The sequence below is a fragment of the Anomaloglossus baeobatrachus genome, chromosome 1 (assembly GCF_048569485.1).
Source record: "Anomaloglossus baeobatrachus isolate aAnoBae1 chromosome 1, aAnoBae1.hap1, whole genome shotgun sequence".
NCBI classification, from domain to species: domain Eukaryota; kingdom Metazoa; phylum Chordata; class Amphibia; order Anura; family Aromobatidae; genus Anomaloglossus; species Anomaloglossus baeobatrachus.
In genome coordinates, this window is record NC_134353.1 from 378549569 (window position 1) to 378563264 (window position 13696).

A 13696-nucleotide genomic window follows, 5' to 3' on the forward strand; every position below is an offset into this window, starting at 1 on the left:
GTCTGGGTCTCCCATAGGAACGATAAAGAAATAACGTGAAGTTAGGGCTGGGATCAGCACCTCATCGCAGGATCCTTACTAGGTCAGTGAATAAAGCGATTATTGAACGTCGTAAAAATCCCAATTTAGTGATCAAAAAAAAAAATCTAACAGGGGGGGTTCATTGTGGTGTTAGATGCAGCCTTATTTGAAAAACAGGTCCTTGATATTTTGAACGATAATGAAACCTACAAAGTCCTTTCTAATCCCACTCTGATTTGTAAAGAAAAATGACAGTTCCTTGTTCATGATGGATTGGATAGTGGCATCTTAAATACTCATACTTCCAATTTCTTATGGAAGAAGAATAATTCTATGACTATTTTCCATGATTTTCTTAAAATACACAGAGAAGTCTTTCCACCTTCAATTTGCACCATTATTTCATGGATCGATTTGTGATGTGAGGGACTTCGTATGTGAATGAATCAGCATCTTCAACCACTTACTCCACATCTGCCTGGTTACTTGAAAGGTGATGCATTGGTCCTACAGGTTTTTGATAATATGGAATGGTGCAATAACTATAACTGTATAGGGTGCTTTACACGCTGCTACATCGCTAGTGATCTCGTTAGCGATGTGACACGCCAAATCGCAGATAAGATTTGCCGAGATCGCACATAGGTCATTTTTGTAGCGCCGGTCACAAAATTTTGTGCGATCTCGGCAAATCGTATGTGCGATCTGGCGTGTTACATCGCTAACGAGATCGCTAGCGATGTCACAGCGTGTAAAGTACCCTTATCTCTTGTGATGTAGTATATTTTTACTCTGACTGTACGATTTTGCGCTTTATTTATTTTACTCCCTTATATAGCACTATTAATTCGACAGCGCTTTACAGATGTTATCACTTAAGGCGAGCTCTCACTATTTGAAGCATTACAGTGTATATGAATAGAATTTAAAGGAGTTTATTCTTTATGGTACTGATTTTTTGTTAAAACATACCGTATTTTTCGCTTTATAAGACGCACTTTTGTTCTGTTGGGAGAAAGTAGGGGGTGCATCTTGTAAACCGAATATACGGAGGAGAGAAATGTATGTATATATATATATATATATATATATATATATATATATATATATATATATATATATATATATATATATATATATATATATATATGTATATATATATATATATATATATATATATATATATATATATACATATACATACACATATACATACACATATATACATACACACACACACACATATATACATATACACACACACACACATATATACATACACACACACATATACACATACACACACACATATACATACACACACATACAGTTAGGTCCAGAAATATTTGGACAGTGACACAAGTTTTGTTATTTTAGCTGTTTACAAAAACATGTTCAGAAATACAATTATATATATATATATATATAATATGGGCTGAAAGTGCACACTCCCAGCTGCAATATGAGAGTTTTCACATCCAAATCGGAGAAAGGGTTTAGGAATCATAGCTCTGTAATGCATAGCCTCCTCTTTTTCAAGGGACCAAAAGTAATTGGACAAGGGACTCTAAGGGCTGCAATTAACTCTGAAGGTGTCTCCCTCGTTAACCTGTAATCAATGAAGTAGTTAAAAGGTCTGGGGTTGATTACAGGTGTGTGGTTTTGCATTTGGAAGCTGTTGCTGTGACCAGACAACATGCGGTCTAAGGAACTCTCAATTGAGGTGAAGCAGAACATCCTGAGGCTGAAAAAAAAAGAAAAAATCCATCAGAGAGATAGCAGACATGCTTGGAGTAGCAAAATCAACAGTCGGGTACATTCTGAGAAAAAAGGAATTGACTGGTAAGCTTGGGAACTCAAAAAGGCCTGGGCGTCCATGGATGACAACAGTGGTGGATGATCGCCGCATACTTTCTTTGGTGAAGAAGAACCCGTTCACAACATCAACTGAAGTCCAGAACACTCTCAGTGAAGTAGGTGTATCTGTCTCCAATTCAACAGTAAAGAGAAGACTCCATGAAAGTAAATACAAAGGGTTCACATCTAGATGCAAACCATTCATCAATTCCAAAAATAGACAGGCCAGAGTTAAATTTGCTGAAAAACACCTCATGAAGCCAGCTCAGTTCTGGAAAAGTAGTCTATGGACAGATGAGACAAAGATCAACCTGTACCAGAATGATGGGAAGAAAAAAGTTTGGAGAAGAAAGGGAACGGCACATGATCCAAGGCACACCACATCCTCTGTAGAACATAGTGGAGGCAACGTGATGGCATGGGCATGCATGGCTTTCAATGGCACTGGGTCACTTGTGTTTATTGATGACATAACAGCAGACAAGAGTAGCCGGATGAATTCTGAAGTGTACCAGGATATACTTTCAGCCCAGATTCAGCCAAATGCCGCAAAGTTGATCGGACGGCGCTTCATAGTACAGATGGACAATGACCCCAAGCATACAGCCAAAGCTACCCAGGAGTTCATGAGTGCAAAAAAGTGGAACATTCTGCAATGGCCAAGTCAATCACCAGATCTTAACCCAATTGAGCATGCATTTCACTTGCTCCAATCCAGACTTAACACGGAAAGACCCACAAACAAGCAAGACCTGAAGACTGCGGCTGTAAAGGCCTGGCAAAGCATTAAGAAGGAGGAAACCCAGCGTTTGGTGATGTCCATGGGTTCCAGACTTAAGGCAGTGATTGCCTCCAAAGGATTTGCAACAAAATATTGAAAATAAAAATATTTTGTTTGGGTTTGGTTTATTTGTCCAATTACTTTTGACCTCCTAAAATGTGGAGTGTTTGTAAAGAAATGTGTACAATTCCTACAATTTCTATCAGATATTTTTGATCAAACCTTCAAATTAAACGTTACAATCTGCACTTGAATTCTGTTTTAGAGGTTTCATTTCAAATCCAATGTGGGGGCATGCAGAGCCCAACTCACGAAAATTGTGTCACTGTCCAAATATTTCTGGACCTAACTGTATATATATATATATATATATACACATATATATATATACACATATATATAAACATATATATATATATATATACATATACATATATATACATATATATACACACACACACATATTCAAAGCAAGAAGGCCTGCGGAGACACCATCACATGTTTCTCAACGCTGGCAGGAAACTAGCCAGGTCTTTCGCCGGGAAGGAACAACCACGGGAAGGGCAGTCTCCAGTCAAGGAGACCACCTATGCCAAACATGGTATCCATCCACAGACAGCCGTTTCGGGGTATTTGCCCCTCATCAGTGTGGAGTAGGAATCTGGCTAGTGGGACATTGCCTAGTAAAAGACTATGTGAGCAAGGATGGTTGACCTTAGGGAGATCAACATCCACCACTGCGGAGACACCATCACGTGTTTCTCAACGCAGTGATTCTAGAGCAATGCCCCCTGGGAGGCATTCCCAGGGGGCATTGCTCTAGAATCACTGCGTTGAGAAACACGTGATGGTGTCTCCGCAGTGGTGGATGTTGATCTCCCTAAGGTCAACCATCCTTGCTCACATATATACACAGATATATATATACATATATTATATACATATATTATATACATATATTATATACATATATGTTTATATATATATATATATATAAACATATATATATATATAGACATATATATATATATATATAAACATATATATATATATAAACATATATATATATATAAACATATATATATATATATATACATACATATATATATATATATATATACATATATATATATATATATATATATATATATAAACATATATATATATATATATATATGTATATAATATATGTATATAATATATCTGTGTATATATGTGAGCAAGGATGGTTGCTATGTATTATATATATATATATATATATATATATATATATATATATATATATATATATATATATATATATAATACATAGCAACCATCCTTGCTCACATATATACACAGATATATTATATACATATATTATATACATATATATATATATATATATATATATATATATATATATATATAAACATATATATATATATATATATATAATATATGTATATAATATATCTGTGTATATATGTGAGCAAGGATGGTTGCTATGTATTATATATATATATATATATATATATATATATATATATATATATATATATATATATATATATATATATATATATATATATATATCTATATATATATATATATATATATATATATATATATATATATATATATATATATATATATATATATATATATATATATATATATATATATATATATATATATATACACACACACACACATATATATATATATATTATATATTGTGAGACTGTGACCGGGGTAGTCCATGACGGCCGGTACGTCTCGCCCCGGTTGTGCTCCCTCCATGTATAGAAGGCAACTCCACTCCAGGGTTAATCCTGTTTCCCTACAGGCTGAAGTGAGGGTTAAAAGGAAACAGGAACATGGGCGTGGCCCTAGTGTGTGAGGGAGTGAATACAACTCCCTGAGTATCTGCCGGAGAAACAAGTGTATGCTGTATTGGACTTGTGGTTTGTGCAAATAAACCGTGTGCTGTGACCCTTGGTGCCTAGATCCCGTGTTTTCTGCTACGCAGCCGACCACGCTACCTCACATATGGTGGAGAATCGGCGGGCATGCCAGCCCGGTGAGGTGTAGCTTCCATTTCTGGTGACCCGGTAGCACATGTCCTGGATTCAAGCGGCTATACTACAGCCAAAACCCGGCGACGCCATGGAGGACATACTAAAGCAGCTGGTTCAAGCCAATGCACGTCAGCAGCAAGCCTTGCAATTGCTGGAACAAAGACACCAAGAACAGATGGTTCTCCTGGCCAAGGCGATCCGTGGCGGACCGGCAGCAACAACCCCGGGACCGGGTGATGACGGCAGCATCCAGAAAACGGTGAGACAAGCGTTGCAAAAGATGACCCCGGGGGATGATGTGGAAGCGTTCCTGGCGGTGTTTGAGCGGGTGGCCGAGCGGGAAAAGCTGCCGACCCCCCAGTGGGCTGAGGTATTGTCGCCCTATCTGACGGGGGAGCCCCAAAAAGCATACCTGGACCTCTGTACCGAGGACGCCATAGACTATGCGACCCTGAAAGCCGAAATACTTGCTCGGTTGGGGGTGAATACCTATGTACGGGCTCAGCGGGTAAATCAGTGGTTCTATGAGGAAGCCAAACCCGTACGCTCCCAGGCCTATGACTTGTTACATCTGGTAAAGAAGTGGTTGCAGCCTGACACTCTGAGCCCTGTGAAAATGGTGGAAAGGGTAGTGGTGGATCGCTTTGTGCGTACCTTACCCGTCACCATTCAACGGTGGGTAGGACAGGGCGACCCAAGTACCCTGGACCAATTAGTAAGTCTGGTGGAGCGGCATGTGGCTACGCAGGACTTGATACGGGACACTGAGACTTTGCGTGCCGCCCGTCGGTCCGGCCCATCCAAGCCTCGGGCCAAGGACTCACCGCTGACACCGGTGCGGGAGTCCATTACCGTCCCGTCTGAGGTCGCGCCCGCCGTCCCTGCGGTCCGGAAGGCTATGTACCCTAAACGACAACTCGTCAAGGAGGTATCCTTCCCAATTAGATGTTGGCGGTGCCAGCGGGTGGGACATATGGAGGCCCAGTGTCCACTCACCATGGAGCCCATGGATTGTGGGGTTACCCGGCGGGGTTCAATGTATGCTCAGGCGGTATATACCGCGGACCTTGTCTCCCCGGAGACTGAGCCCCACTTGTGCCAAATACAGGTGAATGGACGTCCGGTTACAGGCTTGTTGGATTCCGGAAGCTTAGTGACACTTGTGCGATCAACCCTAAGGGCTAACAAAGGCCACAGGACGTACCGTGGGGGTGGTTTGCATACATGGGGACCAACGAGACTATCCCACGGGGGATGTCACCATCACAGCACCCTGCGGACAGGTGCAACATGAGGTGGGACTTATGAACTCTCTTCCCTATGACGTGATCCTAGGAAGGGATCTGCCGTATTTTTGGACTCTATAGAAGGGGCCTCCTAAGTCCCTTCAGGTATTGGACCATCCGGGACCTGAGCCCGACAATCCCGAATCCGGGACGCCTGCCGTAGGGGTCCCCATGATAGGGACAGAGTGTGAACCCGATAGGTCGCCCCTAGAGGTATTGGCAGGAGAGGCTGAGATGGTCGAGCCTATTCCGGAGTTGGAGGTGTCCCCGGATACGTTTGGGACAGCCCAACTCCAGGACCCTACATTAATACATGCCCGTAGTCGGGTGACAGTGGTTGACAGGGTGGCACAGCTACCCGGTGCCCAGGTAAGGTACCCCCATTTCGCCCTTAAGCAGGATTTACTCTACCGGGTAGATGAAATAAGGGGCGTGGGGGTAGAGCAGTTGGTGGTGCCCCAGCCGTATCGCCGGCGGGTCCTCGACTTGGCTCATAAACACCTGATGAGTGGCCACCTGGGGGTCAAGAAAACGCAGGAGCGAATATTGCAAAGGTTCTATTGGCCCGGGGTCTTCGGGGAGGTAAAACGGTTCTGTGAAACCTGCCCGGAGTGTCAGCTTAACGCACCCCTGGCCCACTTTCGCAGTCCGTTGGTGCCCTTACCCATTATAGAAGTCCCTTTTGAACGGATAGGGATGGATCTGGTGGGGCCCCTCGTAAAATCCGCTCGAGGGCACCAACACATCCTAGTGATCGTTGACTATGCCACCCGGTATCCCGAGGCGATACCTCTCAGACATACTGCGGCGAAGCTTATAGCTCGGGAGTTGTTTGCTGTGTTCTGCCGGGTGGGGTTGCCCAAGGAGATCCTTACGGATCAGGGGACCCCATTCATGTCTAAAGTGACCAAAGAGCTGTGCCGGCTACTCCAGATCAAGCAGTTGCGTACGTCGGTGTATCATCCTCAAACGGACGGTTTAGTCGAGCGTTTCAATAAAACCCTGAAAACCATGCTAAAAAGGGTGATTTCAAAAGACGGAAAAGACTGGGATATGATGCTTCCCTATTTGATGTTTGCCATCCGAGAGGTGCCACAGGCATCCACGGGGTTTTCGCCTTTTGAGTTGTTATACGGGCGACATCCCCGGGGATTGTTGGACCTGGCAAAAGAAACCTGGGAGCAGGAGCCCACCCCCCATAAAAGTGTGATTGAACACATTTTAGGAATGCAGAACCGCATAAGCGCGGTCATGCCAATTGTGAAGGAGCATTTACAGGAGGCTCAGGCCGCGCAAAGCGGCCGCTACAATAGACAAGCCACCGTGCGAACCTTTAAACCCGGGGATCGGGTGTTGGTATTAATCCCCACGGCGGAGAGTAAATTCCTGGCTCAGTGGCAAGGCCCCTACGAGATAAAGGAAAGAATCGGGGTGGTCAACTATAAGGTATTGCAGCCCGGTAGGCGGAAACCTGAACAAATATACCATGTCAATCTGTTAAAACCTTGGCAGGAACGGGAAAGCCTGATGGTTGATCTTTCTCCATCTCCCTCCTCTTCGGGTCGTTCAACCCTGGCTCCAGCGACCTCCGGAGAGGACGAACCGGAAGTAAGGATTGGAGAAGCCCTCACCAAGCAACAGAGGCGAGAGGCCAGACGGCTGGTTCAGCAGAACCCCGAGGTCTTCTCCGAGCTGCCTGGTAGGACAAGTCTGATACGACATGACATTGTCACCGAGCCTCACCTGAAGGTACGCCTGAAGTCATACCGGGTACCGGAGGCTCGAAGACAAGCCATATCAGAGGAAGTGAAGACAATGCTACGACTAGGGGTCATCGAAAAATCCCGGAGTGAATGGCTAGTCCCATTGTTCTAATACCAAAACCCGATGGCTCCTTAAGGTTCTGCAATGACTTTAGGAGATTGAACGAAATATCCAAGTTCGATCTCTACCCCATGCCCCGGGTGGATGAGCTGATTGATAGGCTGGGACAGGCGCGATACTTCACCACGCTTGACCTGGCCAAGGGGTACTGGCAGGTGCCACTGACAGAGTCCGCAAAGGAGAAAACCGCTTTTGTTACGCCGGAGGGTCTCTTCCACTATGTTGTCTTGCCTTTTGGGTTACACGGTGCTCCGGCCACATTCCAGAGGTTGATGGACTTGGTGCTGGAACCCCACCAGGCGTATGCATCAGCGTACCTTGATGACATCATTATTTATAGCTCCGATTGGCAGACCCACTTGGACCAGGTACAAGCGGTGGTGGACGCGCTCCGAACAGCCGGATTGACAGCCAATCCCAAGAAATGTGCGTTAGGGCTCACGGAAGCCCGCTACTTGGGCTACGTAATAGGCCAAGGAGTGATTAAGCCCCAAATTAACAAAGTGGAGGCGATCCAGAAGTGGCCTAGACCCCTGACCACGAAGCAGGTTAGGGCTTTCCTGGGTATTGTGGGGTACTACAGGAGGTTTGTAAAGGATTTTGAGGGACTATCGGCCCCCTTGACAGACCTTCTCAAAGGCAAGAAGTCCGTCATGGTGCGCTGGACTCCGCAGGCCGAGGACTCCTTCCGGGCCCTGAAGGGGGTCCTGTGCGGACAACCCGCTCTTGTCAATCCTGATTTCCGGAAGGAGTTCATAGTACAGACTGATGCCTCTGAGGTCGGCCTGGGGCAGTGCTGTCTCAGGTGGTTAAGGGGGAGGAACACCCAGTCACCTTCTTGAGTAGAAAGCTCACCCCTCCTGAGCGGAATTATAGCGTAGTGGAGAAGGAGTGCCTGGCGATTAAGTGGGCCTTGGAGTCCCTGCGCTATTACCTGCTGGGACGGCAGTTTCGCTTGGTGACTGATCACTCTCCGCTGGTCTGGATGAGGTCCGCCAAGGAACGGAATGCCCGGGTTACCCGGTGGTTCCTTTCTCTGCAGAACTTCCGGTTTACGGTTGAACACCGGGCCGGTAGGTTGCAGGGCAACGCCGATGCCTTGTCCCGCGGCCCGTGTTTGATGGCGGGAGTTCAACCCCGCACGCTTGAACTGAGGGGGGGGTGTGTGAGACTGTGACCGGGGTAGTTCATGACGGCCGGTACGTCTCGCCCCGGTTGTGCTCCCTCCATGTATAGAAGGCAACTCCACTCCAGGGTTAATCCTGTTTCCCTACAGGCTGAAGTGAGGGTTAAAAGGAAACAGGAACATGGGCGTGGCCCTAGTGTGTGAGGGAGTGAATACAACTCCCTGAGTATCTGCCGGAGAAACAAGTGTATGCTGTATTGGACTTGTGGTTTGTGCAAATAAACCGTGTGCTGTGACCCTTGGTGCCTAGATCCCGTGTTTTCTGCTACGCAGCCGACCACGCTACCTCACAATATATACACATATATATTCTGCAGTGTCCGTTCTTGAGTGGTGCTGGGGGCAGGTGACAGCTGCGGGCGGCAGCGTTAGATCTTCTGCTCCCGCTCATATAATATGCACAGCCGCAGTCCAGCAGTGTAGTGCTGAAACTGCATCACGCTGAGGGGCTGGGGCAGCGGTGCATATTATATAAGCCTGCACCCTCCTTTGATCGCACATGATCCCCCCTGTGTTAGATATGGCCCCCGTGCTGCTGCCCTTAGTAATATAAAAAAAGCCTTACTCACCTCCTCCAGCGCTGATCTCCGGTCTCCTGCTGCTGTTGTCTGTGATAAGGCAGGAAGAGATGATATCACCCTGCCGTGCCGATCACATGACCGGCAGCAAGAACCAGGAAGTGTAGGATGGAGGACTCGGAGCTCAACTGCGAGGAGGGAGACACAGTGATTACAGCGCTGAGAAGGTAAGGAAAGTGTTTTATTTTATTATGGGCAGCAGCATGGGGGCATATCTAACACAGGGGAGATGTGCCATCTATAGTGGCCATGGGCAGCACACATGGGGGGCCATATCTAACAGGGGAGATGTGCCATCTATAGGGACCATGGGCAGCTGTATGAGGGCCATATCAAACACAGGGGAGGTGTGCCATCTATAGTGGCCATGGGCAGCACACATGGGGGCATATCTAACACAGGGGAGATGTGCCATCTATAGTGGCCATGGGCAGCACACATGGGGGGCCATATCTAACAGGGGAGATGTGCCATCTATAGTGGCCATGGGCAGCTGTATGAGGGCCATATCAAACACAGGGGAGATGTGCCGTCTATAGTGGTCATGGGCAGCACACATGATGGCACATCTCCCCTTTGTTAGATATGCCCCCATGTGTGCTGCCCATGACCACTATAGATGGCACATCTCCCCTGTGTTTGATATGGCCCTCATACAGCTGCCCATGGCCACTATAGATGGCACATCTCCCCTGTGTTAGATATGCCCCCATGTGTGCTGCCCATGGCCACTATAGATGGCACACCTCCCCTGTGTTAGATATGCCCCCTATAGTGGCCATGGGCAGCACACATGGGGGTCATATCTAACACTGGGGCGATGTGCCATCTATAGTGGCCATGGGCAGCACACATGGGGGCCATATCTAACAGGGGAGATGTGCCATCTATAGTGGCCATGGGCAGCTGTATGAGGGCCATATCAAACAAAGGGGAGATGTGCCATCTATAGTGGCCATGGGCAGCACACATGGGGGCCATATCTAACAGGGGAGGTGTGCCATCTATAGGGGCCATGGGCAGCACAGGGGGACGTGTCCCAGCACAAGGGGGCTATATTCAATATAAGGGGGCCATATCCAGATTAGGGGGGGCTAATTTTAGGATGGGGGGGCTATGAGCGACATATACCCTATATGATTTGTTAGACGGACACTGGCATTATAAGATGGACCCCATTTAACATTAAAAAAAATAATTCTCTTTTCCTTCACCAAATTTGGGGGTGCTTCTTATAATCAGGTGCGTCTCATAAAGCGAAAAATACGGTACTTATACGGGAACACCGATGGGCTCTTTTTTTCCCCCTACTTTAGCAATTCTTTTTGTTGCACTTTATTTTTTCCTCTGCGATAGTCTGATATGGTCAATATGTGGACGATATCCTTTTGGTTTAGTCTGGAGACTTCATTACGTTTTTGAACACCAATGATGTGAATTTACAGTGAACATTTTAAAGGACAGACAAAAAGTGTTGAATTTTTGGATATTTTCTTGACTGGGGATTTTGTTTCGAAAATATATTGAGTTCTCAGTGTTCAGAAAACCCATCAGTGGAAATACTCTTTACGTGCCGATAGTTGCCATGCTATCACATGATCTCCCCCATTCTCTATGGAGAGTTTCTTAGAGGAAAACTTATATGCTCTTCGGAAGTGACCTTCAGGAAGGAATGTTTCAACATCACAAAAAGATGGAGGTTATGGTGACAGACTGATCACGAAAGTCATAACCTCGCAAAATGTGAATAGACAATATTTTAAGAGGTACTCAATAATCTGGGTATATCATTAAAACCACTAAATATATTACTTAAGCCCTTTTCACATTGCGTTTCAGTGGCTTTGACGGGGCATACGTCCGAAATCCCGCCACTCCCCCCACAAAACGGGTTTCAGACGTATGCAGCGACAGGGCCATTGAGTATAATGGAGCAGACAGAAGCGTATGCTCTGTCTTGCACCATTTTCAGGTGTATACGCTTTTTGCAGGCAGACACCCGAACGTAGTCTGCTACGTCTGGGCATCCGCCTACAGAGAGCGTATAGACCCGAAAATGGTGCAAGACAGAGCCTACGCTTCTGTCTGCTCCATTATACTCAATGGCCCTGTCGCTGCATACGTCCGAAACACGAATATATTGGATTTATCCGCAGAAAATTAAAGGAAAGCATTGCTCAACATGTATACAATATTAACTGTTTTTAATGCTTCATTTCTTAATTTTTTTTTTTTTTTTAAATACCACTATGTGAATAAAAAAATCAAAACAACCCTGTATAAAGTTCCTTATCAAATTTGCAAATTAGGGTGCTCGATATACCCTTGGCATACCCTTTTGCATGTGGCTGACTCCCTTTGCTTTGCGCAACAGTTTTGACTGTCTTAAATGAATCATTGGGCATGTGTTCATTGTAGGTGTATCAGGCTAGCGCACACCACCCTCTTGTCTGCCAGAGCTGCTCCACTATAAAGCGTCATGCCACAAAAATGTAAAGAACTACTGAAACATAAGCAGTTTATGTGCAAACATTTTATTAGTGTAAATGCAGTGGATCCTCATGCAGAAAAGTTTTGGCTTATTACTGACCTAGGATTGGAACTGGGATGTACAATGCCTTGCGAAAGTATTCGTCCCCCTTGAATTTTTAAACTTTTTCCCACATTTCAGGCTTCAAACATAAAGATAAAAAATTTAATGTGATGGTGAAGAATCAACAAGTGGGACACAATTGTGAAGTTGAACGAAATTTATTGCTTATTTTAAACCTTTTTAAAAAACAAATAACGGAAAATCGGGGCGTGCAATATTATTAGTCCCCTTTAAGTTAATACTTTGTAGCGCCACCTTTTGCTGCGATTACAGCTGCAAGTCGCTTGGGGTATTTGTCTATCAGTTTGCACATCGAGAGACTGAAATTCTTGCCCATTCTTCCTTTGTAAACAGCTCCAGCTGAGTGAGGTTGGATGGAGAGCGTTTGTGAACAGCAGTTTTCAGCTCTTTCCACAGATTCTCGATTGGATTCAGGTCGACTTTGACTTGGCCATTCTAACACCTGGATACGTTTATTTGTGAACCATTCCATTGTAGATTTTGCCTTTTTGGGATCATTGTCTTGTTGGAAGACGAATCTCTGTCCCAGTCTCAGGTCTTTTGCAGACTCCAACAGGTTATCTTCAAGAATGGTCCTGTATTTGGCTCCATCCATCTTCCCATCAATTTTAACCATCTTCCCAGTCCCTGCTGAAGCAAAGAAGACACAAACCATGATGCTGCCACCACCATGTTTGACAGTGGGGATGGTGTGTTCAGGGTGATGAGCTGTGTTGCTTTTACGCCAAACATATGGTTTGGCATGGTGCCCAAATAGTTCGATTTTTGTTTCATCTGACCAGAGCACCTTCTTCCACGTTTGGTGTGTCTCACAGGTGGCTTGCGGCAAACTTTAAACAATACTTTTTATGGATATCTTTGAGAAATGGCTTTCTTCTCGCCACTCTTCCTCAAAGGCCAGATTTGTGCAGTGTATGACTTGATTGTTGTCCTATGGACAGACTCTCCCACCTCAGCTGCAGATCTTTGCAGTTCATCCAGAGTGATCATGGGCCTCTTGGCTGCATCTCTCATCAGTCTTCTACTTGTTTGAGATGAAAGTTTGGATGGACGGCCGTGTCTTGGTAGATTTGCAGTGGTAGGATACTCCTTCCATTTCAATATGATCACTTGCACAGTGTTCCTTGGGATGTTTAAAGTTTTGGAAATCTTTTTGTAACCAAATCTGGCTTTAAACTACTCCACAACAGTATCACGGACCTGCCTGTTGTGTTTCTTGGTCTTCATGATAGTCTCAGTATTCTGTTTAAAGCACAGAGACTATCACAGAGCAGGTGCATTTATATGAGACTTGATTACACACAGGTGGCTTATATTTATCATCATCAGTCATTTAGGACAACATTCAGAGATCCTCAATGAACTTCTGGAGTGAGTTTGCTGCACTGAAAGTAAAGGGGACGAATAATATTGCACACCCTAATTTTCA

The 13696-nt window shown here is 45.0% G+C and overlaps 1 protein-coding gene across 1 annotated transcript in view; it reads right to left on the reverse strand.

The window, feature by feature from the left end:
* TIMM44 (translocase of inner mitochondrial membrane 44) overlaps positions 1 to 13696 on the reverse strand; it is a 128059-nt gene that overhangs the window by 52439 nt on the left and 61924 nt on the right. The gene's annotated exons all lie outside the window — the stretch shown is intronic.